General features: G+C 38.9%; 1 protein-coding gene across 1 annotated transcript in view; it reads right to left on the bottom strand.

Moving 5' to 3' along the window:
* LOC145999054 (protein Tob1-like) overlaps positions 1 to 21,465 on the bottom strand; it is an 88,795-nt gene extending 67,330 nt beyond the window's left edge. The window contains exon 1 of the mRNA XM_083135997.1: positions 21,288 to 21,465. The gene's annotated coding sequence lies outside the window, so the exon portion shown is untranslated. The remainder of the gene's footprint in view (positions 1 to 21,287) is intronic.
* Positions 21,466 to 27,467: the final 6,002 nt, after the last annotated feature.

Below are 27,467 nucleotides of genomic sequence, written 5' to 3'. Positions count from 1 at the left end.
GGTGCACGTGACACAGATGTGTCAACTCGTGACGTGAGCAGGTGAAGAGGTCACCTGGAGGCCATTCCCATGCATGGGAAGGAGGCAGGGAGCTGTGATTGAGCAAGAGAGCAGGAAGTTCCTGCCAGTATTTGCAAACAGAAACCAAGGGCAACTCATCACAGGTGTGAATTGCACTCCAAGTACAGGGAAATAGCTTCAGCGCAAACAAGAATCGAGAACAAATCCACAGGGAGACAGACTAAAACAACTCACCAATGCTGGTGGAAACAAAGTCACTATATGTATGTTCCATCTATTTACAGCAGTACAGCAGGCCCGTAGCCAGATGTTTTTAAGGGCAGAGGAGAGCCTCAACCCTTTTCAGCTGTCGCCCTCGGTTGTGGGGGGGGGGGGGGGGGGGAGAAGCCCTGAAGTTGAATTTCTCGGTATTATGTAACCCGTGGCGTCTTGGCCTTAGAGGTGTGTAGATCTTCAATGTAATGATGTGACGTGTGGTCAGCACGTCGAACCCTCAGCCGTTATAGGAGATTTCCCAGATCGGGTTACTCGTAGCTCCCCAATTTCCTCACGATGGTGGTTGCCACCGATCCTATACACAGGCCGAAAATCCAGAGACTGAACCCAGGCATTCAGCCCTCCAGAACCCACCTCTGGCTACGTACCGGTCAGCCTTCTATCAAGTAGAATACCTAGGTTTTAACGGAACCTGAGCGCATATATTTCACACTACGGAAGAATTAATATTGGTATTGCTGAAATGCCGACACATGGAGAAGAAAATCATAATTTTTATACTCTGGAATCCAGTGGCGTGCCCAAGGAGGGTTGGTCGGGGACGTAACTCTTCCCCTCTGGGCCAATATTCCTTAATTTTTTAAAAAAAAGAAGAACGTCTAAGACTGGAAAAGATAGTAAAATGAGGGCTGACTACTGACAAAAGTAAATGTTACCCCCTTTTCGAAAACCTCGACACGCCACTGCTTTAAATTGGCAGTCCTGCTTGCGGGGAAGACACAATAATAGCGCTTACGACTCTGGCCATGAGCGTTCTTTGTGAGTAGATTTTCAATTTCATCTAATCATAGTTCACACTCATCGTCTCGGTTAGCCAAAAGTGGCAGAAAAGCGGCGGTTAATAAAAAAATAAAATCAGTGAAGAGATAAAACATAAAGAAAAATACATATTATAATGTGCCTCTGTGGCTGAGTGTTTTGTATAACTCGTAAGCCAAAGGTCCCTAGTTCGAACCGTGATCATGCATGGATATGTATATCTATGTGTTTGTCCCATCAACATCATAGTCGAGATTAGCCCAAGAGGTAGAAATGCAAGGTAAAATATCAAAAATAGAAACAGATAAATAGAAGAGAGATAAAGAAGCAAATAGAGATAGAGGAGTAAATAGACACGGATTTGGGATGAGAGAGTGGAAGATTGAGATTCGAAAGAGATAGAAAGGGGGAAGCGTGTAGAGGGGGAAGAGAGAGAAACACTCACATATACAGAGAGAGAGAGAGAGACAAGACGAAATAGAGAAAAAAGGGGGAGCACAGAGAAGGAAAATCAGGCCACCTTTTTAAAACTCGACGAAGCTAGAACGTGGTGCATGAAGGTCACCCCGTATCCTGTAGCCTAGACACTGTTTCCACAAAACGCGCCCGTTTTATCGCAAAAGACCTACCTACATAGCCTGGAACCGATCCTTTCACGTTAACCTTGTGATTCTTGCAAACCGGACGCCAACTGTCTGCTTGCCTTTATCGGCAAATTGTTGGAGGAAAGGTTAACAATTCGGAGCTTGTAATCGCAAACACGCCATTAACATACTGCGCTACATTGCGGTGCCTTGTTATCACGCGACTCCCCGTCTGCAACCCCCCCAAAAAAAGCTTACGTTCTTGCACAGATTGGTCCTACAATCCTGTCGGGCTTTGATTGATTTGCTTTATTTTACTTCGCTTTTTGTGCCACTTTTGGCTAATTTGCGAAGATGGGGATGAGTGATGAGATGATGAAATTGATGAAGGGACACTCACAAATATCCATGCCCAGGCCAGGATTCGAACCCGCGACCCCTGGCGTCGTTTGTATAGTAGTGGCTTTCCCAAATCCGCAAGCCTAAATTTTCTAGATTTACAAATTGGGGAACAATGCATAACATTTATAACATTGCACGTTAAAAACTAAGATATTACCTTGGAGCAGCGGTTTCCAAACTTTGAGTCACGAAGAACTTTCCAGGAGAGAAATTTGTCATGAAGCACAAACGTCACTTGGGCTGTTTTTAAAGTTCTTAGTATATGTTTTATCCTATCAAAAACAGGAATTATTTCTCGTATTCTAAATTTAAATTTTACTCTAAACTTGACATTTGCATTGAAAGCCATTATTTTAAAATATCGAAGATTTAAATATTGTTTCTCAAAACATCATTTTGCACATACGTGTCTTTGGTATTAGAGAGACTACATTTTCGCCTCTACCTACATAGGTACTAAACCGAATGGTAGCAGTATTGACAACGGAAAGTCACTTGGGTATATTAACAGCAAGCTTTATTTCCTTCGAAATGTTATTTTCCACACTAATTTCAGAGAAAAAGAACTTACGTGACTACATAAATGAAAGACAAAAACGCATAAAGCAATGTAAAACATTTGTGAACGAATGCAACCTTCTTTTGTGCTGTTACTCCTAAGCTATCGCTATGCATGTGGACATATTGCAACCTAAGGACAACACGGAGTATTACTTTTTCTGGGCATTATACCGGTCTGCCAGTAGCAACGCCATATTGGCGAGTGGCCCCTTGCAGTTTCCCCCGCAAAACAGGCAAGAAACACACACAAAACAACCTTTCATAAAGCCCCCCCCCCCCCCAATATACGTCGTGGGTACACCTTGTTTTATTACATGCGGCGTTTGAGTTAGCTTCCCAACATGTACTCTCAGAAGACTAAAGTGTTTACAATAGAGGAGCGTCCTGAATAAGGAGCTATATATTTATTGCATTACAAGAGCTCTGATATGAAGACAATATAAAAATTATTACAGAGATATTAGTTACTATCTAATCATGGCATATTCAGGTCAAATGCATCAACTTTTCCTTGAAATTCTAGAAGAATATCCAACGCTTGTTCTTGAAGGGGAAACACCAAATAACGTCTACATGAAATTAAAAAAAAAATCTTGATTACACAAAATACAAAAACACAAGGTGTGGATTGAAGATACAACAAATACTTCCTCGATGAATCAGAAATAACAGCTGCCTTCTTTAAGTATTTAAATCTTTTCCTGTATCCTTGTTTGTTATCAGCAGTTTCCAGGTTTGATTTCCGGTAAGGTCAGAGTATACTTTCAGTCGTATATCCCGTCCTAATTAGTCGATCTGTGCATAAAGTCGGAAGCAAACAAATGTTAGCTTTATTAAGTTAACGGTACAATACTTGGCGGCGATTGAGTTCCAAAACTGCGCGGGCAAGGTGCCAAAAGTGGGGGGCACGGACAGTTAACTTGGTATATAAGGTTTTGTGCGGGGTAAAAGTGGCAAAAGTGTGGAGCCCCCCCCCCCCCTAATCGCCCGCACTGCTTAAACGCATCACTTGACTGTAACAAAGAGAAAAGTTTTTTTTCCGTATAACCAAAACATAATTTATCGTAACCAAATATTCCTTTAAATAGGCGACAAATTGTTCACCACAACCAAATTATTTTCGTAATCGTGCACATTTGCTTAGAGTTAACAAAGAAAATAGTAAAAATTGCAAAATTTGGTAAAGCTACCAAATATTTTGTTTGCGGTTACAAAACAGCTGAATCAAACGTGATATTAAATTCAATTTTTTTTTTTCGTGAAGAAACTGGTACTGTGTCCAAGTATCTTGTAAGGAGAGGTGTACTGATTCTGTTGCTGCATTTTACCAGTTTCACGTATCTTCCATTCTGTTCACGACCACTCACGCAGGAATTTTTTCGGAAGGGGTTGTAATTTTAAAGGTGGCTGCTTTCTATGGGCGCGGCATACACAATAAGATATGTCGTATATTAAAAACCTTTTACTTTCAAGAATGGCAATCAGGGGTCATTTTAAGGCGAGTTTGCATTTATCACTGGTTTTTCTCGAGTGCTGCAATGCTTTTGTTTGAAAATGTTCATTTTGTCAAAATTTCGAAGGATCTGCGTACGCCAGTGTTCACGACACACGTACAAACACATCAAGTATTCAAATGATTCGCAATATCTACCAGATGGGGAAATTCCAATACAAAGCGTCATAGGATTTCGCCTTTGCAACCTAACGTTACCCCACAATCCAGTTGGCATTTCATTACAAAAGGCCAGATAACGTCAACTTAATATACATTACAAATAGACAGATAACAACGTATAACACAGCACCTTATCAAACACGCATCCATTGTTTGATCGTCACGCAAGAAGAGAGGATAAAAACAAAGAAATGTCGATACACTGTTACAAATTGCTTCGATAGACCTGTAATGCCAGGTTGTGTATATTTCAAGGTTGAAATGTTCAAACAATGAAGGAACAATCATTCTATGTACTCACTGTAGGGTCTTGGGGAAAATGTTTAAGGGAATCATGTTCTCAACCATCTCAAGCTCACGGGATAATAAGTTTATAAAGCAACTATTGATGTTACTGCCAACATAAAGTGCATGTTCTTCCCTTTACTAAAAGTTATTAAAGAAAAATTTACTAGTCAAGAGTGCAATTCAAATCGCCATAGCGCAATGGAGCAAACACATTTGGGTGAGCGGGCCTCCCCGATGGCGTAGTGGTAATGTCGTCGCATTGTAATCAAGGGGTTCCGGGTTCGATACCCTGTGGAGGCACATGACAGTGGTCCGGATCACACTTTAAACTGTAGGTCCAGTCCTGATTAGCCTTTCTGTGCATAAAGCGGACTTAAAAAAAGAGCAATGAAAAATTTTGGGTGAGTGTTTTGGTAACACTGGTAGGCTTTGCTAAATTTGTTAATTTTCACTAAATTATTTGGTAATTCTAAATTCATGATCACAAAAGCTGGAAGAAATTTGTACGGTTTGTCACATATTTAAACAATTGTTTGATCACCACTAACGATATTTTTGGTGCGCCAAATATTGTTTCTCTGTATAGTATTTTGCAGTTATGCTTCCCAGAGTTTCATCGTAACAGGACAGTAATGATTTAAGCCTTTTTATTTTTAGAAAGGTTATATATTTTTAGTTAATATAATAGGAATTTATAATTCGTTTCCCAAATAAACAGAATGGGTGGCGGCATCTTTCATCAGGCTAAATTCTAAAATGTTACGTGTAATGTGCTGAACGAAAGCACGGTCCATGCGCGATACTAATTTGAAAAAAAAAACGAAAAAAAACAGAAAGGGGCTTTCCCAATGGTATAGAGGGAACGTTCTCGCCTTATAATCAAGGAGTCTCGGGTTCGATTCCCGGTGGATGCGCATAGGTTGTCACGATTAGCCCATCTGTGCATAAAGTGGAACCAAAGGAATCCTTGAAAACCAACGCCGAAACAACAAAGTATTCGCACTTGGGTGTTGAATGATAAGCAAGCTTCACGTACCATATAGCATTCTGCTCCGATATGAAAGGTTTTGGTGCAATAACTTAAGTATTTGTGATCGCAAGAACTTTAAAAAGAAAAAAAGTTCAACTGGAATAGAATAAACGGCACTCATTGGCGGAGTTCATTTGCGTTTTCCCAACGATGTTCTGACGATAAGATATTTTGTTACATTCCGGCTACGATTTCCGCGAGTTTTGAACCCAGCAATGAAAAGGCCAGCGTGCTAATTCGAAAAGCAACGAATAAGCACTAAACACACACAATTGCACGAAGGCTTAAACAAGCTCTGATTACCTAATGCTGAAAGTAGACCAGCCTCGCGTCTTGTTTTGGGCTACGTCGACAGAACTCCTTGCCTAACTGTTCACCGCTGACTCATGACATCGTTTTAGTAACTGCCAGTCAGTGTTTCTGAACTCAGAAAGAAAAATTGCAGTCTGTCTGTCACTGTACATAGCGCGGGTGTAAACATCCTGTTCAAAATGTTGCCAGATCAAAATAAATCGATTTTGGGTATGCAAAATGAACAAGTTTTCCTTTCGCAATCAGTTGCGTAAACTTCCACTGTTCACTTAACGTTACTAAGGCCTGGATTGTTATGTATGTAGCCAGAACATGCGAAATATGTACATCAATCACTGTAATAAGTGACAACATATGAAAATATGTAATACGGGACATTTCCTTTATTCTTATCGTACTTTTTAAGGTCGAGTGAATTTCTTGGAAATTTAGTCAGGGACAGTACCAGAGCATGGATTATTTGAAAATATGCCAGTAGTAGAAAATACCTAACTACATAGAGATTTCTGCGGTACAATTTTCATGGATTAAAACAAGATTGAGTGAACGTCACAATCATATAAAAATTTAGAGAAATCATATTTTGAATATTTGCCAAACAAATATGTCTGCATTACTCAACGAAAACTAGAGAAATTGCGCAAATGTCTTATGTTATGTAAGAATGTGTAATCTATGCGGAAAATATGCACTATACCTCAAAATATTGGCATGAAATTCATGTATATCGTTCCTAACATTGCAGTTCGGCGATATTTGTAATTTTTTGCTTGGCTTACATGCAACGTAATACATAAGATTCCGGTTTCCACAGATTCCTGGTCACAACCTTTTATGACAGGGTTAGCATATTGGTGGATTCGAAATCTGTGAAGATTTCGATCTTGGACCGAATTTCAGGTTTCGTATACCAGACCTGGAATTTGATTGATTGATTGATTTGGGGTTTTATGTCCCACTTTATGTATAGGGCTAATCGGGACTGGACCTACAGTGTTTAAAGTGCGATCCGAACCATTATGTGCCTCCACCGGGTATCGAACCCGGAACCCCTTGATTACAAGGCGACGACGTTACCACTACGCCATCGGGGAGGTCCGGTGAAGATGTGCATTTGTTACTTTCTCTTGTAGGTCCATTCAATTTGCATGATCACGCTTAATTTGGAGAGGCAAGTATAAGTCAGTAATTATGGCATTTTTCTGCATTATTTCACATTTCTGTCTCGGTGGTCAAGCGCGTTCCCTGATCGACATACATTATCACTACCGAAGGTTCTATAAGCACAACCAAACTATTACTGAGCATAGTATTTCCTTCTTTGTCTACCAGTGCGTGGCGTGTAGGTGGTTTTGGTTTGAACTGCCACTGTCAGTTTTCCATCTTTGGTTCAGTTATCAAAGGGAGATGGCAACCCTGCAATGCTGCAAAACAGTGCCTGTCCCGAAGTGTCTTGAATCAGCTGCAGAACCAGGTCAATCGAGCAAATGCGTTGCCATGGTTACGCCGCCCGTGCTTCATACCCTGGCAGGGTGAGAGCTAGGCCACGCCCATTTCGCTCGATTCGCTCAATGCGAGCGGAGATGGAGATGAATAGAGGCTGTGAATGGGACGGTCCCCCCCTCCCTCCCGTCGCACACACATACACCCATGCGTGGGCTGAATTGGAGAGAGAGGGGCTGGGGCAGAATGCGAAATTGAACGTCCTGGTAGGCAGCGTGCGACTGTCTTTTTTTTTAGAGCATGAAAAGTACATAAAGGGGAGGGGAGCGTTGTTTACTTGCGATATGTTAACGTTAGCATTTTGAGGCAATCTGCGTAGTTTGAGTAAGTACAGATTAAAATTGCATTTGCCACAAGGGGATTTGAATGTGATCCAGCATCAGTTGACACGCAGTTGAAAAAAAAAAGTTTAACTACGTTACAACGCTGAGGAAACAGAACAACAAACGATTACATAGTAGAAAAACCTCTGCCGAAAATAAGTAAGAAAATCGCATTACGTGATCACTGGCGTATTCAGAAGGGGAGCTGATGGGACTACAGCCACTCCCGAAACTTTAAAAAAATCAACATTTTCAAATGAACTTGGGGGGAGGCAAAGTGGTAAATGCAATCCCCCTTGAAATGACTCCCAATTACCATTGTTGTCTGTGAATAACTTTTAAAACGACGAGTAAAATTTTTTTATTGTGTATCCCCCCGCCGAGAACACAGCTATGTAATATCCACCTTAGAAGCCAACCCCCTCCGAAAAGAAATCCAGGGTACGTGAAATGTTGTATGTGTAAAGACCAGTCATTTTGAGATACAGGTCTACAGCCGATTAACAAACGGCATTTGAATGCATTTTCACTTTCAGCCAATATGGAGGCCCATTGTTGTAAAGCATTTGTTCATTTCTTGTGCCTAACGCACAGTTCGGAGTCTTCATTCAAATTTAAACCTGAAGAATTAAAAAAAGAAAAATGCATGTGAGGCTCTGACAAGCTTACAATTTAGTCGCCATATTGAAAATTGTCCGCCATCTTGGATTATAATGTACATATCTAAAAATACTTCTATTTACATGTTCTTGAAATGTTTTCAATCTACTTTTATCATCAAATGTCATTTTGTTAGCCCCGGCTCTACTACTACACACAAGAATAAAAAGAAATGAGAATATGAGATTAAAGAAATAACAGATAATGGTTTTCTAGTTGCGGCTGTATTAATCACAATAGTTGGAATGTCACAACAACGCACATACGAAGCAGGAAGAGCATGAAAAGGAAGTAATAAGAGCAGAAAACAAAACAAACGAGGAATACGTAACGAGAAGGAACTGGCATGAAAGAAAAGGAAGACCGCTAATGTGCCGGATTGAATTCAAATTATACCCAATCCTGTGTATGTGGAAATGTAGAACATATAAGTTATATTTTATTTAAATGTGATAGCTACTGTACAAACAGGAAAGGGAAATATTGTATGAAGGTCTTGTAAACTGTTCATTTCCTCTTCCATGGCGATTTGAATCATTAATATATATGTGCCTAATATGATAGTGGGATACATATTGATATCTTCCTTTAGAAAGTATGGAACATGTGTGTAGAAGATGGGTTGTGATTAATGTACCTTACTAGATATAGATGAGTGTGATTATGGCTAAAATATTGAAGAGGAACTGTATACAAAAAAAAGGATATAATAGATATGCACGTATAATACATAATCACTGGGAAAACTGCTGAAGGCATTAAACTCAACTAAACGAAATAACTAAAAATGGAATTAATGTTGTAGCAATTGAACGTTGCGCTGGAACGAAGAGAAACTCAAAAACATAAGGAGGGGAGGGGGAAATCCCTGACTTGGCTATCTTTCAGAAAACTGGATGCAGGCCAGCCAGCTCCAGGAGTTCTTTTTTTTTTCGGAAGAATAAACCTAAATTAGAGTAGGCATATAATTAGCAAATGCATAACTATAATCCGATACATAGTTGTAGGGTGGTAATTGGTTTACGAGAAAAAACAAGTACAGGTACAGTGGGATCCATTAGTATTACCGTGCAAATTGTCCATCAGCATGTTCGTGCACTTTATTTGACCCAATTAGAGCTTCAGGAATTAAAAGAAAACTCAAAACAAGCTGTTGACAACTTCTGCACCAACACACATAAAAATCCATCGCTTAAAAACACGTAGGATGTAACAGAAAAATGAATCAAAATAGTCATGGACAATTTGCACGGTATAGATCCCACTGTACAGGGTGTACGTTTTAGAGAAATTTAGTTAGGATAACTATTCGGTATTCTTGAAACTCGATACACACTCTAAATAGCACAAGTAACAATAAATAAACATTAAAAATTACCAATACACGAAACAGTGAACACACCAAAGGACGTTCGGAAAGTGATCAAATTAATACAACAAACAATAAAGCGTAACTCGAAGTACCTTGCATATATCTACCATGCACGTATCCATTAGATAAATAACGACTTTTAGCATTGTTCTATGCTTTTCATTCTTGAAAAGAGCAATCCTGTTGTAATTTTAAATACTTATGCAAGAAAAAGTTTCCATTTACATGCAAATTTACTTTCAATCTATCATGCTAGTGACTTTCTAATTTCAAATATGACTCTGATTTACGTCACAGAAAAAACCGAACACACATAATAGATCAGCATTGCGTATTCAGTCTTGTTATAAAGTTCAATATTACAATATTATCTAAAGTTCATGTTTCTTTTTACAAAGATTTAATACCATTATATTTCACAGAGAGAATATTTGTAATCGATATATATATATATATATATATATATATATATATATATATATATATATATATAGATAGATAGATAGATAGATAGATAGATAGATATAAAAAGGAAATTATACTAGATGAAAACGTAAGAAACAAGAATGAGGTACATGCATGCATACTAAAAAGTATTTAATTTATTGACGTTCATGCACAGATGTATATATATAATAGAAATGCATAGTAGGAAAAAGACTGAAGCTACAAGTCTAATGAATAATAATGACATGCATCTATCACAGTGGCTTAAAATTAATGCAATGGGCGTCTTTCCTATCGTACAATATGGCCCCTGAACGGGCTCGTTTTTGATGATTCCAAGAGCAGCAGTTTCCGCCTTCCCGGATAGCGGATTACAATAACTTCATCACATCAAGTGTTTGTCTAATCACGCAGTCTAAGAAGAAGGAGGGGAGATGAGAGGATGAAGCCGGTGCCAGCTTGTTTACAACACTCTTCCTTCGAAAAATACCGTTCGATCTATTTCGAGGCGTGTGAAGCAGATTTAGCCCACAGATACACGTAGGACACGAACACCAACATTGCAACGCTGAGGAGGCCGTAAAGCCTTCGAGAGGGCTCTTGGCTGCTGGAAGACTTGATCCAAACATCCACTGCGGGGGGGGGGGGGGGAGGGGGGAGGGGCGATCTTGGATATCGGCCACCAACGAATCCATTCCCGCAATGTTGCCTACAAAATCGTAATTAGCACTCACAAAAGTGAGCAAAATCAACGATTTTTTAAACATTTAAAACCCATTTGTTTCTTCAACTGTCTTGAACTCGTCAGGCAGCGCGGGCCACATTAACAATTTCAATTACGCTCGCAGGTCACGAAGATATACTACTGTATTGAGAACTGTAAGATGCTGCCATCTACAATTTTCTTATCCGGTTTTTATGTTAAGTACTTCAGTTTTCAAACTATCACGGGCCACGGCAAAGGGCTCTGCGGGCCACTTCTGGCTCGCAGGCCACGGGTTGAAGACCATCGAGACAGTGGTTGTTGTTGCATACAAATCGAAGTATGAAGTTATTAACTTCAACGGCCCAAGCAGTAGAGTGACACACTACGGATCAGAATCTGAAATCAGACTTAACAATTTTGGCGACACTTGGCGAGCAAATTTAGGAGACCAGTTATAAGGAACATTAAGTTCATCTTAGCACACATTTTGGCCAAGCTCCTTGCATTCTTGATAGGCATTCAAAGCCTACGAGAAATGCCAAGTTCCCAAGTCTTCATGGATTATATTGACGCGGAGATCACGAAAAATTCTCAGCCCAGTCTGCTTTGGCCTCTGCGTCGAAAGTAGGTAGCTACAAATCTATCACCATTTGTTTTTGCAAATTCTTGTTTCGTTGCAATGCAATACCTGAAGGCATTCAATGCCACTTGCGTCATAAGTTGCGAGCTGGTAATGTTATTTTGATAGACGTTTTGTTTAAACATGATCACAATCGCCGTTGCAGCCAACACTCGGACGGAATTTATATCTCGACACGTGTCGCTATGTTGCCATGTTGTCAAACCAAGAAACTGTCTGGACTACTTTAAAATTTGCTAAAGCGCCACGACTATTTTCGTTAAGTTTTCTCTTACATTTTTTTTAGACGATGAATTTTTATGTATGCTGGTGCAGAAGTTGTTAACAGTTTGGTTTGAGTTTTGTTTTAATTCTTGGAGCCCTTATTGGGTTAAATAAAGTGCACGAACATGGTGATGGACAATTTGCACGGTAATACTCATAGATCCCACTGTATCAGTTACTCAGCACACTTTGACTGCAGAGAAAGTAACAGACAAATTGTACACTCCTGTTCAGATAAAGTGGCACATTCTTCAACTATTTAACCCTGTAAAGTGTGTCACTTGATGTGAATAGGAGTGCACATCACCATTTTGACTTATGTTGTTAAAACAATGCAAGGCGAAGCTAAGCAGTGAATGGCCCCCGTCTAGTCCTTTAAAATCTACAGTGACGTGTAACTATTACCATGCAAACTGTACATTGCTGTTTGATCCATTTTTTCACGTACATCCTAAGCGCATTTAAGAAATCGCATTGCACTGATACTGGTGTAAGTACTTTGTTGGCTTTTTCTTTCAAGTCTCGAATCTCACATTAATTAAAACTGAATGAATGCAGATGACCATGGACAATTTGCTTGGTGATATTTGTGCATTCAACTCTACAAGAAAAACAAATGATGGACAATTTACCTTATACATGTTTGCAGTCAGCTGTACAGACGAATGCAATACGAAGCAAATTAATTCACTTTTACGTAATGAGAGTTTCGAAAGTTAAACAAAAACGTCAACGAATAATTTAATAACATTTGCACCATTCATTAGCAACTTTACGATGTAAGAGAAACATTAATGAAAATAGCGATGGACAATTTGCCGGGTGATATTTATTCTTGTGACCGCACACGACACAACTTTGATCTTCTGTGTTGGCATTTTCAATAAAAATAACGATATCGGATAATACGTACGAAAGCAAAATCACTTGGAAATGATTTCAGGCTCCATTTCTTCGGTGACGTGCAATCGCATCGCTGAACAAAGCCCACCAACCAATGACGTGTGTTGAGGTTTAAACGTTATGTAATCCTTATATCGCATGTATGGCACGTGCATTATACAATGCTGACATGCAGTAGAAATGAGCCTTCTATATGCCAGAAAGGGGCTAAGTTGTCAGGGGACGCTAATGAAACAACTGCGCATCGACTGAGAATGGTATCGTGATACGTGTATGCCAACTGCTTCGCCATTATTCGTGCTGCAGGGGCGTACTACACCATCAGGCCACGGGCGGTACACATCGTACCCCAAAGTGCAAGGGCAAACTTCTGATATAGTACGTACGACATGAACAAATATAGGCGCCGACTCCTCGGGGCTTTGGGGGGAGGCTCCAGCCCCCCCCCCCCCACCCAATGTTAATGATGTGGGGGCAGAGTCCCCCGAATGATTTTGCTTAAGAGGATCTAATGTATTATTTTGCTTCTCTTGTAAAGTTTACTCTGAATTGTGCCACATGAACTTAACTTTAAATACACATTTGAAATGTTCTAGAACATCAAATTTGGGGGGCTGAGACCGCTAAACCATCAACTTTGGGGAGCTATGAACGGAGACAGAAAAACACATGACTTATTACTATATATATATACTAAGTATATAATTATGAGTATTGTTAACATTTTTACTAAAATGAGTTTCACAATAACGAGGTGATTGTATGTTGTTTAGTGAATTCTGAACAATTTGAGGTCGAAAACACAACTTTCAGGCAATATTGATATGTACGATATTTAGTTATCCTCGAAATCTCTTCGTCTAGTCCAAAGAATATGGGGAAAATAATTCTAAAGTCTTCGAGTTTATTCAACACTGGCTTGCAGTAAAGTACGCAAGGAAATCTTATGAAAAGTCTGTATTGCGAAAGCGGGAACGTCTATGATCAAAGGCATTATTGCTAAAGCACGGCGTGCTATGTGTTTATTTATTATTGCAAAATTAAATTTAAAAAGTAAAATATTGTAGCAAGAACAAAAAAGTAAAACTATTTGCCTGCGATTTGTGTTAGCATTTATGTAAATAATTAAATAAAACTGTTAAATATTGTAAATATTCGCTATTTTTATGGGTACGTCAACACTAAGGTTCTTTGCTCCCGTCACATGTCCTTTCGTTACAAGTCTGTTGCGGACATAAAAACACACGCATGCCCTCGCCGGGACTCGAACCCGAGACCTCCGGATCAAAGCGAGTTAAGCCGACCACCCAACACGCTCGGCTACCGAGGCCGGCAGAAAACTGTAATGTTGGCCTCTTAATGCAAATACATAGCCTACTTTTAAATAAAAATGTTAATTGTTATCTAAAAAACAAACACACGTTTTTCAGGTTACATTTCATTTGCATGAAGAATATAGTAGCTGTTTAAGAACTGCTATACGAAGACGTAATTTTTATTTTTAAAAAAGGGAGGGAGTGAGCCATTCATTCATTTCAGTGATCAGAGCCCCTCCAATAATTTTGACAAGTCGGCGCCCCTGTAAACAAATATGAATTTCAATGAGCGTTATTTTGTTTTAGTTGCTTCATGTAGAATTCAGTGCTTCATCATACCCTTGTACTGTATTCCATCGCCTGTGACAAAAGTCTGAACTACTAGTGTTGCCAACCACGATTAAATGCCCCTAAAATGACACAATTTCACTCACTCCAAAGAAGAGCTTTCTCGGCATTGCACGTGACCAACATTGGTTGCAAACCACAGATTAACATGGGATCAGCTACGGTACTTCAATTTATGACCCTGCGAAAATTTAATATCTCTTCTGCACCGAAAATAATAATTAATTTGGAAAAATAAATTCTCTCTCTGGAACTTGTATAATTCGGGAGCTTGATGGCAATGCAAAAAAATCCAAAGGACAAGGTTTCAAGTTGCAGAAATCCAGTGCAAATATCACGTGCGCTTTTTAAGTTATAATTGAATAAAATAGGGTTGCGCGACTTTTGAAACATTCTGTACAAGTCAAGTTCGTAAAATAAAATAAAATTAACGTGTAAATAAACCAAAAATAGGAAAATGTCATATCGAATTTTATCATATTTTCCCATTATTCATGACGTCAATATCACGTCTATTCAGCGACCAATCAGCGTGCTACTGCATCTTATGAAGTGAATATTTTTTGGATAGTTCATTGTTTGGTTTTTACTTCGATTTGCTGCCACGTTTGGCTAATCACAAAGAACACCCATGCTCTGGCCGGGATTCGAACACGGAACCCCTGGATTTTTTGGGATAGAATCAATTGCCTGCCCATATAAATAAGTTAGACAAATGTAACGGTGTAAATCCATTTAAAAAAGCTCAAAAGCTGACGATCTTAGCTGATGATGATGACTGTGTAAACATCAGCTTTGGCATTCTTTCACGAGATATATGCATGAGAATTGACCCATTGGTTGTTGTCAAACAGTAAGAAATTATTGATTATCTTTAAGGTGCAGAAATTATTCGTTCGTTGGAAAAACCCTGATAACTTCTCAAACAATTGCATGTTCTTACGTGTATCACCGGGTGCTGTTTCTCGCAATCGCACTGATAAGCTTATCTCTTGTCATTAATCATGTTGACCAAGAAGAAACATTCAAGATTCAGCTATTGCAATTTTGTTGTACTCTTTCCTGATATGTCTGAACGATTTCTACAAGGCCAGGAGGCTTCAACATCAAGCCAAAGAGTAACATGAACAATTGTGAGGAAGGGCTTTACTTTTTTGTTCGGATTATTTTAAAGTGTACATTTCCACGGCTCGAAAAGAGCTAAAAGATCGTAAATGAAAATTGCTACAAAAACTTTGGGAATCGAACCAAAGTTACAGCTGTACCAATGAAAACGCAAGATTTAGACCAGTTGTCGTTAAGTTAATGAACGAATTGAGTAAGGTTACGTAATAATAGGGTTGCTATATTTCATAAGTGAAAATTCGCGACGCCGCTGGCCGGAAGGTTGTTGGGGATGGAGGTGGAGTTGGTATTATGATTGATTGATTTGGTTTATTTTACTACGCATTTATGCCACTTTTGGCTAATCGCGAAAATGAGAATGAGTGATAATATGATGAAATTCATGAAGGAACACTCACGAAGGTTCGAACCAGGAACATGATTTTTATGGACATACACTGAAACTATTGTAGGGTTCCAAACATGAAAACGACGCCATGTAGCCTAATTTTAGACGATACATTTTTGCAACAAGAGTCACAAAAATCCAAGACTTCAAAAGAATGTTCAGAAAACCATTTTGTACCTTACATAGGATTCATGCACAGGAACGTAATTAATAAATACCAACATTCATGAAAGTATAGTCTTAATCATTTCTGCTCTCTCATCCTATTCCGGGACATTATGGTGTCCCGAATAAAATTTTCGGGACACCGGAACAAATGATCCGGGACGTATATCAACCCTACGGTAGAAATATGCATCACATTTACAATGGTAACACTGTTAAGCCTTGTTTCCATGTTAATAAGACATTAAAATGTTGAACAAGGCAAAATTTATTGTATAAAAGATATACACTAAAAACGTAACGTTTCCACCCTCTAACAGGGTAATATATCTTCGTGTGAAAAGGACAGTGTTAGAGGGTGGAAACCTTACGTTTTAAGTGTATATCTTTTATACAATAAATTTTGCCTTGATCAGCATATTAATATTTTATCACATTTACGTTTTTAGAGTTCTGATTTCGCATCATGAACCTGTCAGCGAAGAAGCAGACCCAGATATGACCCAACAATACGGTAGCGCAACGTGTGCTTTCAGGAAAGCAATGATCAATTTGAAATAAGAACATAATTTTCTTAGTAATAATTCAGCAGTAACAACCATTCTGCAATATGTGTTTCAAACAGGCACACAATATTTGCAGTTCTGACTCGGCACTCTCAATGTGGTATACAATGTACTTTTACCGAGGCGTACCCACAGTTACACTTCCGTGCATTACGCACGAACTAAAACAACTTTTGAATCGATCTGAACACATTACAAGAATCGTGCTTAACAGATCGATGATTGCTGGATACTGAAAAACAAGGGGGAAAAAAGTCAATTCTTGAAGGGTAGAGAAGTATCGCGCTTGGTCAACGCACCACACGAAACCGTTTTGAAATTTGGCAACGTTGCCGTTGCTTTTTCTTTCCGTAACGAACGGCGTGAGAATTCATACCGCCGACTCGAGAGTAACCACACAAATACTTTCGCTTTTTCGAGTACAGCAACCTGAATGCCGAAAAGTTGCCCCAGTTGTCAGCGAGTGGGACCACGCCCAGAACAAGGAACCAAGGATTGGAATCACTTCCAGATGTATGTACCTACCCTAACCTAACCTAATATATTTGTCTGCGATTGGAATCCCATCAAACGGTAAATCTCAGAAGCAGTGGCGTAGCGCAGGTATAGCTTGCAGGGCACTCCCTCAAAGAAAAAAAAAATCATCGACAATTCGTTTGTATCTTCTGGGTCATAATAGGAGTTCGTTTCCCTTCTGTTAGAATCAGAAAACATTGGTTTTGTTTTGAATTTGTTTTTAAGGTCATTGCATTGGTGTCATTTTTATCATTGTTACAGGTTATTGTATTAAAATATTTTCGAACTGCAGTTTGTTTCTTCACGGTAGCTTAGTTCATTTCAATCGCATTAAAAAATAAAAAAAAAACTGTCCCTAAGCGCCTTGGCCGATCTCCCGACTGCCAGTCTCCCTCCCACAATCCTACCCTAGAGGTGTGGAGATCTTCAACCAGTAATGGGGTGAAAAGGGGTCAGCACATCGAACCCCCAGCCGTTCTAGGAGATATCCGTGACCGGATTACGCTACTCACTCGCAGCTTCCCAATTTCCTCACGATGGTGGGTTGCCTCCGGCCCTATACACAGCCTGAAAACCCAGAGATTGAACCCACGCGGACTCGAACTCATGCCGTCCCGCAGTCGGAGTCTAAAGCCAGAGCCTTAGACCACACGACCACGGAGCAGGACTATTCGAATTTGCTTCCCCAAAAATTCCACAACGGATATTTAGAGTAATTTATAGACTTTAAAAAAAAAAAAAAAAAAAAAAAAAAAAAAAAAAAAATTGTTTCAATAAATTGAAGATCATTTTTGAGACTCTCTAAGGTCATCAGATCCTGAGTTTACTCCAGAGTCTAGCATCAGAAGTCTACACCTTTCTTGTTACTGATGATTTCTCTCTGAAAGATATGTACGTAAATAATGTGTTACTAATAAAATGTTCGTATTGTCTCCAAGGAAATTTCCCAGATCAAAACATTGATTACACTTATCAGTCGATGAATTATAAATTATTTTTAGTTTTTGCTTTAAATCCACGAGACTGGACCTACAGTTTAACGTGGGATACGAACCACTATGTGCCTCCACGGATAAATTATTTTTTGTAAACCACTGGCCTTAGAAGTATTATATTAAAACAAAAGTCCAGTTTCAATGCAAACGTGGTGATGACCATTAACGCAAGGGGGCCTGCCAGTTCAGTAATAATAAATCATAATAAGGTTTATTCCCCAGAAATGTTATTGTAAAGACAACACAGAATAAAGCCTCATTTTGTAAACTGCATGTTGTGCCAATTCTTCTGTGCTGGATAGAGAACTAGTACATACTTGTTCGATCTTACAAAAAATATGATTTTTACCACAGAGTATTTTCAGGTGTTCACACTTAAGGGTGCACACACAGTCACATACATTATATAGGCTTAATGATCGGAACAGGACAAATGTTTATTTCTTTAAAAGGACAATATCGCACATCACTACCCATGTATTTTAATTAGGTAATTATATATATATCTTTTCTACATCTTGGATTAATCGATGAATGATGAAGTGATAAAATGGATGATGGGATAAACCCAACGACACATCCAAGCCTGCCTGACCAAGTTTCGAACCTGGTATCTCTAGCTGACCACCCGCCACTGAGACATGCACCGCGCACGCATTGGAGCACGTTCCATTAATGTGTCATCATCATTCATTAGCAATGCTAAAGCAACTCTTATTCATTGTTGGAACACATCACCGCACACCTTGGGGTAATATCGTAAGAAACACAATGGGATTGCTAACAATGAAGCCATGCTCATCCCAGGCACTTGCCGGACGGGTTTTAAACTTTAAATCCCAGCATTCAGCTACGCGAATCGCAACGTTTTGTAACATACGTCACAGCACGACGTAATCACGTGATGATACAGGTTCCGCCTGCTTAGTGCGTGAGCCTACAATGTTGCGACGTTGCCAAATGTTGCGTCACGAACCTCGCAGAGTATTTTTATAATAACATTAGCCTCCAGAGAGGCCCTCTGATGAAACGACGGACATACATAGGATGGTGGGGAGATGAAAAGGATAATTTTTCTGAAGGACAATTTGAATCGAGAGGATCCTGGTCCAAACCACGAGTTTCCTGCCGGGGATTTTCCTCGATTATTCCAAGCGAATGCCGGGATGCAACCTACACTGAGGCTTTCGCACGCTTAGCTCACTGTTAAACCAAACGTGTGTGTGTGTGTTAAAGCGACTACCTCGCTGTTCCATCCGTGCAGAGTATTCGCAACGATAAAGATGAATGGTCATTAGATGAAATTAATGAAAGATCAATGATAAAAGAACACCATCCCTAGATCACAATTCCAATTCGATACTGAAACGTAGGATTTTATTTGTTATTTAGCGTCGCTTCTCCGCCACTTTTTTGTAATCGCGACGATGAGGATGAATGATGATATGAAGAACGCACATCCCAGGCCGAGATTCGAACCCTGGAGTCCTGGCGTCGTAGTGCGCTACGCTAACCACTCCGCCACGGAGGTCCACTGAACCGCAGAAATTTCGCAATGGAAGGAATTAATTTACATTTTCCCGTCTTTTCACTCATCCAGTATTTTTTTTAATTTTTTTTTATAAATGTGAAACTACCACAACGGACAAGATTATTGATGAGGGCAATGAACGATTATGCCTTACTCGCGATTCGAACCCAAGACGGTTCGGTTTCACAAATGTATGCCGAGACCACGAAAACCAACCAACATTAATTTTATGAAACGATATATTTATGTTTGTTCATTTTTGTTGCTACACTAATGGGTGATGCGATTACATATAAAAGAGTCGCGTGCAAGTAGGCAAGATGCCCGAACTCAATTTCTAATCACGAACACAACAATATGTTTCGACTATGGTCTCACTTTAAGATAATGTAGCATCCCTTTCCGATGGTGCAATCATTAGACAATACCGTAAATAAGACACTTCCCTTCTTCTTAAATAATATACTATATTTCATCACCCTTCCACCATCCACCGTACGGAAAACCACAATAAAGCTAGTAAATAAAGAGTTCTCAGAACCAGGGAACTAAAAAAAAAAAAATTGAAAACATGACACCCACGAAAATATAATTAATTTCTTTTAAGAAATAAATAATATATTTTACTCCCGTTTAGTCACATTAAAAAATTAACAACAAAACCAGAAATGTGTTATCATGCATCCAATTTATCGAAATTTATTAGAATTTTATATTCCTGCTAGAAGTTACATCATTAAACCGGTTTTCTAATTTATATTTTGTAAATTTTCTTACAGAATTGCAGTAATTTTTGGAAATGTATTACTCCTGCCACAATAAAAAGGCTGTGTAGTATGGGAATGAAACAAATACATATAAATTATTCATTGATATCTTGGTTAACCTAACACAGGTGTTCAATAAATTGAAAATAAACAAATCAAGCGAAAGGTAAAAAAAACAAAAACCGAGCAATCATGTGAAACGGGAACCCGCCCACACGCCCCCCCCCCAAGAATACCTCCCATACAAAATAAAACCAGCTTGGCAGAACCTGGTATCGAACTCTGGTCGTAAGCGCAGGCGCCCCTTCAATGCAGCACTTCAGGTCTTTAGGTCACACAAACTCCGCCACCAGAGAGAGCATTGATTTACGTTCCCCGGCGTCCTTTCATATTGCTTTTTTTGGATGCTTCGATAGGATTCCATTAATAACGACTGCCCCGCCCTCTTCCGGGAAAAATAGTAACTAAAAGATTAGTATAGGTAAGCCATCCCCAATAATACGTACCCTCCACAAAATAATTTAAATTATCAAGTGTCCCTCCAACCTACTCTGTGCATGTTACAATACGCACTAACGCACAACAGCACGGTAAAAATATTAAAATTATACCATACTCGTGCACTATATATTAATGAACTGCAACAATCAAAACCCTAAATTAAGCCGGTCTACTTGTAGAAACAGCTTTTGTATCTTTTATGAAAGCACTAGACACGAGAAACAAAAAAAATACAAAAATCTGTGAATGATTTCAACCCTCTCCCCTCGACGTCCCCGGTTTTTTGACAAATATACAACACGTGAACGTTCACAACAATAGATAGCTATTACATGGTACTCACCCAATTAGCAATAACGCCAGACGTTCGTAGAGTGTAGATTTCTCGTAATTGTTATCGTTTTTAAGCGTCTTTTTTTGTTGAATTTCGTATAAAAGTACAAAAATACAAAATACTGTCCGATTTCACAGAATTCCTAATGTACAAACCCTCACCCGTTCTACTGTAGCAGTGACAGTACGCCGCGTTCAGTTTGTCGTCTGCTATATAACAGGAACTTCAGTTTCGTATCACTCCGCCTGACGTCACGGGTACGCAACGAAGCATTTTCACGCACAGTGAGGAGAACAGCGCGTTTGTGAAGGTGTATGCGTACTTTGCACGCACCTAGAACGTTTTTCATGCAATATTGTTACACTGTTTGGGGCGCGGAGGTCTTACGCGAAAATACACATCAGCTGGGGGACTACTTTCCGCCGTGGCAAAGCGTTTTCTGCTACATGATTGTTTAGGAAGGGGAAAAAAAGCTATTTTCGGGAGTTGGAGGGGGGACGGGGGCGAAACATTGGGGTCTCGTGTCAGCTGATTACGTACACACAGTATGTTTACATTCGGTGCATAGATACGCCGAGTTTTGCTTCAACTAGAGAGGAGGTACGCGAACGCAAACATATGGTTGCGGATGGGAGGGAGGTGGGTTGTCCTGAAACCAAGGTGGTTACCATAGCAACCGAATACACTTGAGGTGCGGAAAGTTTCAAGATATCGATTCGTCCCCAGCCCGGTCGGGATTTGTTCCTTTCCTTTTTTCGTCTTCTTTTTAATGTTTCAGAAATGTCGACTCCTTTTATTTTTGCCTTTGTACCGTTCTCTGCAACGACGCAAGCCAATTATAATTGCAAATGCAAGTTCATTACATTGGTGGATGTTGTAACGTCCTCACTTACATAACTCCGCATAAATCAAACAATAAACATTCACAATCCCTTCCCCAAACATTGCAGCGAAGGCTAATCTGTAAGAAAAATAAGAATGATTCAAGTTCTTACTCCTGTCATAAAAGTCATTGTGATTGAAGAAATTACCCTGACAAGTAAAAAAAAATCACAAAAAACAGCAAATATTTAATCAAGTTTGAGTTGAATTCTTGCTTTAAGCCCACTTTATGTACAGATAGGCTAATCGGGACTGACCTACAGTTTAAAGTTTGATCCGAACCACTATGTGCCTCCACCACTAGGTATCGAACCCGGGACCCATTGATTACAAGGCGAAGACGTTACTACTATTTTTTCCAAAGGAATAACCCTATTCGGTGGTATCCCCCGTTATTCACACTTTTTCTCGGCATTCGTACATATCAGTGTTTCTATTTTTACTCGATTTTCTCATTTTACGGACAACACAAACATCCAAGTCCTAGCCGGGATTCGAACCCGGGATCCCTGGCTTCGTAACGTGCTATGCTAACCACTCCGCCACGGAGGCCGACACCACTACGCCATCGAGGAGGCTGTTAATCAAATATGAATCATGTGTCATGATACTGTAATGCAATGTATGTAATATCATGTTTGTAATGCAATAAAATTTAATGTGATTCATTGATTGATTGATTTGGTGATTTAAGTCCACTTTATGCACAGTAAGGCTAATCGGGACTGGACCTACAGTTTAAAGTGGGATCTGAACCACTTTGTGCCTCCACAGGGTATCGAACCCGGGATCCCTTGTAAAATTGAATGTGGTCCTCGTATTGATTTGGGGGGGGGGGGGTAATCTCAGTTTATAGCTGGTCAATGAAATAGAAAATACCGAAATATTCAAGTTACTTCAACATGACAGGCATAAAAAAATACACCTTCATAGCCCATATAAATACGAATACAGTAAAAATTACACAATTTCGATCGATATTTCAAATTCACATTGTCTCATTCACTTTGAAAAGTTTATTCCACAACTGTAATGCACTATCATGGGATATGTTTCTGAGATATTTATGCAGCGTTTGATGAATAATGCAGTGTCCCTGTTTATTATGGAGATTTTGCTTTTGTTTACGCCAACAATTAATATAATAAACATTTACCTAAGATATACACTTGTGAATTTCAAAAGGCAAACACACTGTATACAACAGTCACAAGTTGCGTGGATACCAAGCATGCGTTGTCAGAATGGTTTATTAAGCATGTTTGAAAACAATATCAGACTACGGTTTTACAGAATGAGTGCGCACACGGATGTTTTGCATTGCTCGGATCTGGTTCTATACGTGACGTGAGACAACATTGAAAATCGCAATCAATTTTTCACCCAAGACCCAAAAATTACTAATGGCATTTATGTATACGGGTCATTCCATAACAAATCCACCAGTGACCTGGAATTTTTATTTCTAATTCTGTTCTTTAGCTCGCATTTCTTCCACTTAATATCATGAAAATTGATGAAGACTCACATTCACAAAGAATACTGATTTATGTTTCTGTCGCATCTACGGACTTGGGACTGGTGTTATTTTAAAGCATACGCACAAGAAAGAAAATGATTTGTTTGAAAGAACGAAACGCTTATTCAAGCTATTTGGTAGCTACAACAAAAAAATTAGTATCCGTGATTAAATTTTTAATTTTCACCAAATTATTTGGCAACTAAACAAAGGTGTCTTGTTACTAAAATAATTTGGTTCTGTCTGTAACCTATTCACATAAAAGTTTGGGTAGCAGAAACTATTTGTTGGGTATTCCAAACTTTTTTTTTCTCTGTGTGCCGACGCACCCAAAAAATTTTAATTAATAAATGCATTCACTCATTCCGAGCTCAAAATAGCAGCAATGAGGCGTATGGCTTTATCACATGCAGTATATTCTACCCAGGTGCCATTAGAATAACCAATCATATTTCTCACAAGCTACCTGCATTTGTTTACAATGACTCCATTCTTTCAGAAGACAGACAATAATCACCTGACAGAAGATAACAATTGAAGCCCTAGACGTGGCAGACTAAACATTCGCAAAGCAATCCTCACCGAGGTATGTGAAAAACCTGCAGAGTGTGTCACGTGATTAGTGACGTTGCAAGTAAATCCGCTCGAGATGGTCAATTATTGTGCTCAGTGGCGGAGGGGATATGGACCAACATTGTAAGCTACAAACCCCTAAAAAGAAAACACATGATATAACCAGATAGCTTATACTACTTCTTAGTGTTAGTAATATTGTAGATGTAAAACAGAAGATAATTTCGAATAAGACCTGGCAACACTCGAGAGTGCCAATGGAGGACCGAGAAGACACGGTTGTGAGAAATGTTTCGTGTCGCGGACTTTGTTCACAAATAGTTATTTCTTCATGTGTAATTTTCTGTGTAAGTTAGCTGTTACTTCTATAGGTGTGTGATCAGAGCATCAATACATTAAACTTCTGTAACACAGACTGTTATTTCTTGTGACATCAGTGTTTTTCCTGTCCATGTGTGTGCTGGTATACTTTCGTCATTCACCTCCTACTCGCTGTTCCGAGGTGAGATAATCCGGTACAATTTACTTGAATATTACATTCGTTTGTATACCTATATCTGGTCACAATGAATGACAGTTCTAGCCCGTTTCTAGTGCCTTGTGTAAGGGTCGTCTCTTTTCAAAGACACCCAATGTCAACTTCACTTCTTCGTAGTACATCCCTGTAACTACTAGAGAGAGTTTATTTCTCAGAGACAAGTGTTGATTTTAGCTATAAGGAGCTTGGTCCCGTATATTCTGACAGGTCAAGATCTGTTATATTGAAAACAATTTCTATTTGACTAACTTTACTTTTCTTGCACTTTTATCTAATCGTGACGATGTAGATAAAACATGAACAGATGAATTTTTCGAGGGGAACTTACAAAACAACACCCGCGCGCAGGTGAGGATTCGAACAAGAACACCTCCTGACATGTCGAGCTGACGCCAGTCGACTGTTAGAACTAATTACGCAGATAGATAGGCAACTCGGAACCTTTATTGTGCAAACCATATCCCCTCCAAATACGAACACATAAACCGCCTTTATCTGTTGGAACATATTATGCCCAATCGTTATCTTAATATCGATAAAGAGCCTTGGGAATTCCCCCGCTTCAAGATATAGAGACGCAATATTTCACATGTGTCAATATGCTTTGTCTGGATTAAATCTCAAATAACATTTCAAGCGCCAATATAATTACCCTGCAGCGAAATATTTATAACACGAGACAAATTACAAGGAAAAGTAATTGCGATTTGAAATGTAACAAATTGACAATTTGAATCTCCAGAAATTAAAAAAAGTAAAGAATGATAGAGTTACCAGACGTCCTATTTTACCCGGACATGTCCTCTTTTCCAAGTCCTAAAAATGGTCCCTGCTGGTTCTTAGGGAAATTAGTAAATGTCCTCTGTTTTGGGGTATAGACAACTGCTTCAACTCTTCAAGTTTCGTAACAAAATTTTATATTTGTAATTGTAAATAATTGTTATTATTGGTTCCGTGTTGAAATTCAAAGTAAGGATATACAACACTCTCAGTTAGAAGCGCAAGGATATGAAACTTTTCTTGAACAAAGAATGAATATAGTTTATGCAATATAATTTATGCAGTTCATTATTATGTAATATTCTCCATTCCCGTGTTTTTTCATCTTTTTTAGATCCAAATATTCTCCTAAGTTCTTTATTTTCGTTCTTTTAAAATTATAGACCAAGTTTCACAACCGTATAATACTACCGTATTAGTAAATACATATTAGAATATTCATACATTTGCCTATAATGAGGACTACTATTAGTTATACTGAAACAGTGTAAAAAGGAATGTGTGAGCTACAAGCTCACAAAAACACTACTAAACACAAAACTTGTGTTCGAAGTGCTGCATTTAAAAATGTCCTCTTTTTGAGTTTATGAAATCCAAAAATTTCTACTTTTATTAACTTTGTCATCTGGTAACCCTAATGATAGATAATAGAGAGCCCACATAATATTTCTCAACCTTTAATACAATAATTTTCTTTTGAAACTTCATTGACTTACAATTGTGAACTTCGGTATCACACAGGTATCTTCTGTTCTTTCTTTATTTATATTTTCAGAGTTTCCCCATGAGTCACCCAGATATTGTGGAACGACAAATTGAGAGTCATTTTAGATAGCTCTGTTATCAAGTGAATTCAACTATCACAAATGGTTTGGTTATGTTCAAGGGGGAAGAAATTTAGAAGACCTTCAAAATTATCTTTTGGTTGATGTGACAGGATTCCAAATATGCCCAGCTATTCGTATGCTTTTGCCTGAGAAGTGTACCAGGAATGGATTCGTTTAAAGAAATTATCTCCATGCTACACATCACATAACTATGTATCCATATAGAAGGATTCCAGAGAATATCAAAGTCTGTTTCTCGTGAGTGGGGTGTAGTTTGCAGTGCTAATGGATGGAAAACAGGTTAAGTACTTTAAGAATTACAGCGTATGTAATGTTTTTCATCCGTATTTAGTGCAAAGCAGTGTTATGTTTCAAATGTTTTTATTAGTCGGCGGCCATAAGTCTCACCTAAGATATGATAAATAGAGATATTTATTCAAACAAGATTGCTAAAACCAGCTGATGTGAATAAATATGGTTTATTTATCTGCTACACCTATTCTGTCGATAGACAACAGTAAGGAAAGTGACACTTACTCACCTATCTCTTAAAACGAAGATTCTAACCACGCTTCCAATCCACTAATGGGATCAATACAGAGTACTGAAGTAAATAGTGTTATTGCGACTTTGAAAACCTAAAAGAAAAGGGAAATACACACCGTAAGACTACCATTTGTCATCACATCAAAATAATACACTGCCCTCCAGAAATTAAGCAACAACAAGAAAATGTGAGGTAAAAGAAAAAAACAGTTGGAGAAAAGAGAAGAAGAGTGGTGGGCACGCTGAAAGAAAGCAAGGAATGCGTTAGGGAAAAAAGGTGAGTCATAAGGTGCGATCATCGTGCCCTCGCACGGATTTCTGGCGTACCAGGTATTGGAGTCAAAGACGCGCGTGCACGGAAGAGGTCACCATTTGTTGCTTAATTTATGGAGAGCTGTGTATTTGGAGATGCTTGAAATGAAATGGATAGCTAAGGAGCCAGAAAACAAACAAAAAAAAGGGAGATAAAAATCACAAGAAGCACCCCTCCCTCCATAAAAATATAGGACTGACAGAAATGTGAC

This window comes from Lepisma saccharinum, chromosome 14 (assembly GCF_977018435.1).
Source record: "Lepisma saccharinum chromosome 14, izLepSacc3.1, whole genome shotgun sequence".
In the NCBI taxonomy this organism is placed as follows: domain Eukaryota; kingdom Metazoa; phylum Arthropoda; class Insecta; order Zygentoma; family Lepismatidae; genus Lepisma; species Lepisma saccharinum.
The sequence above is the reverse complement of the archived record's forward strand: the minus strand, read 5'-3'. Positions and strand labels throughout refer to the sequence as shown.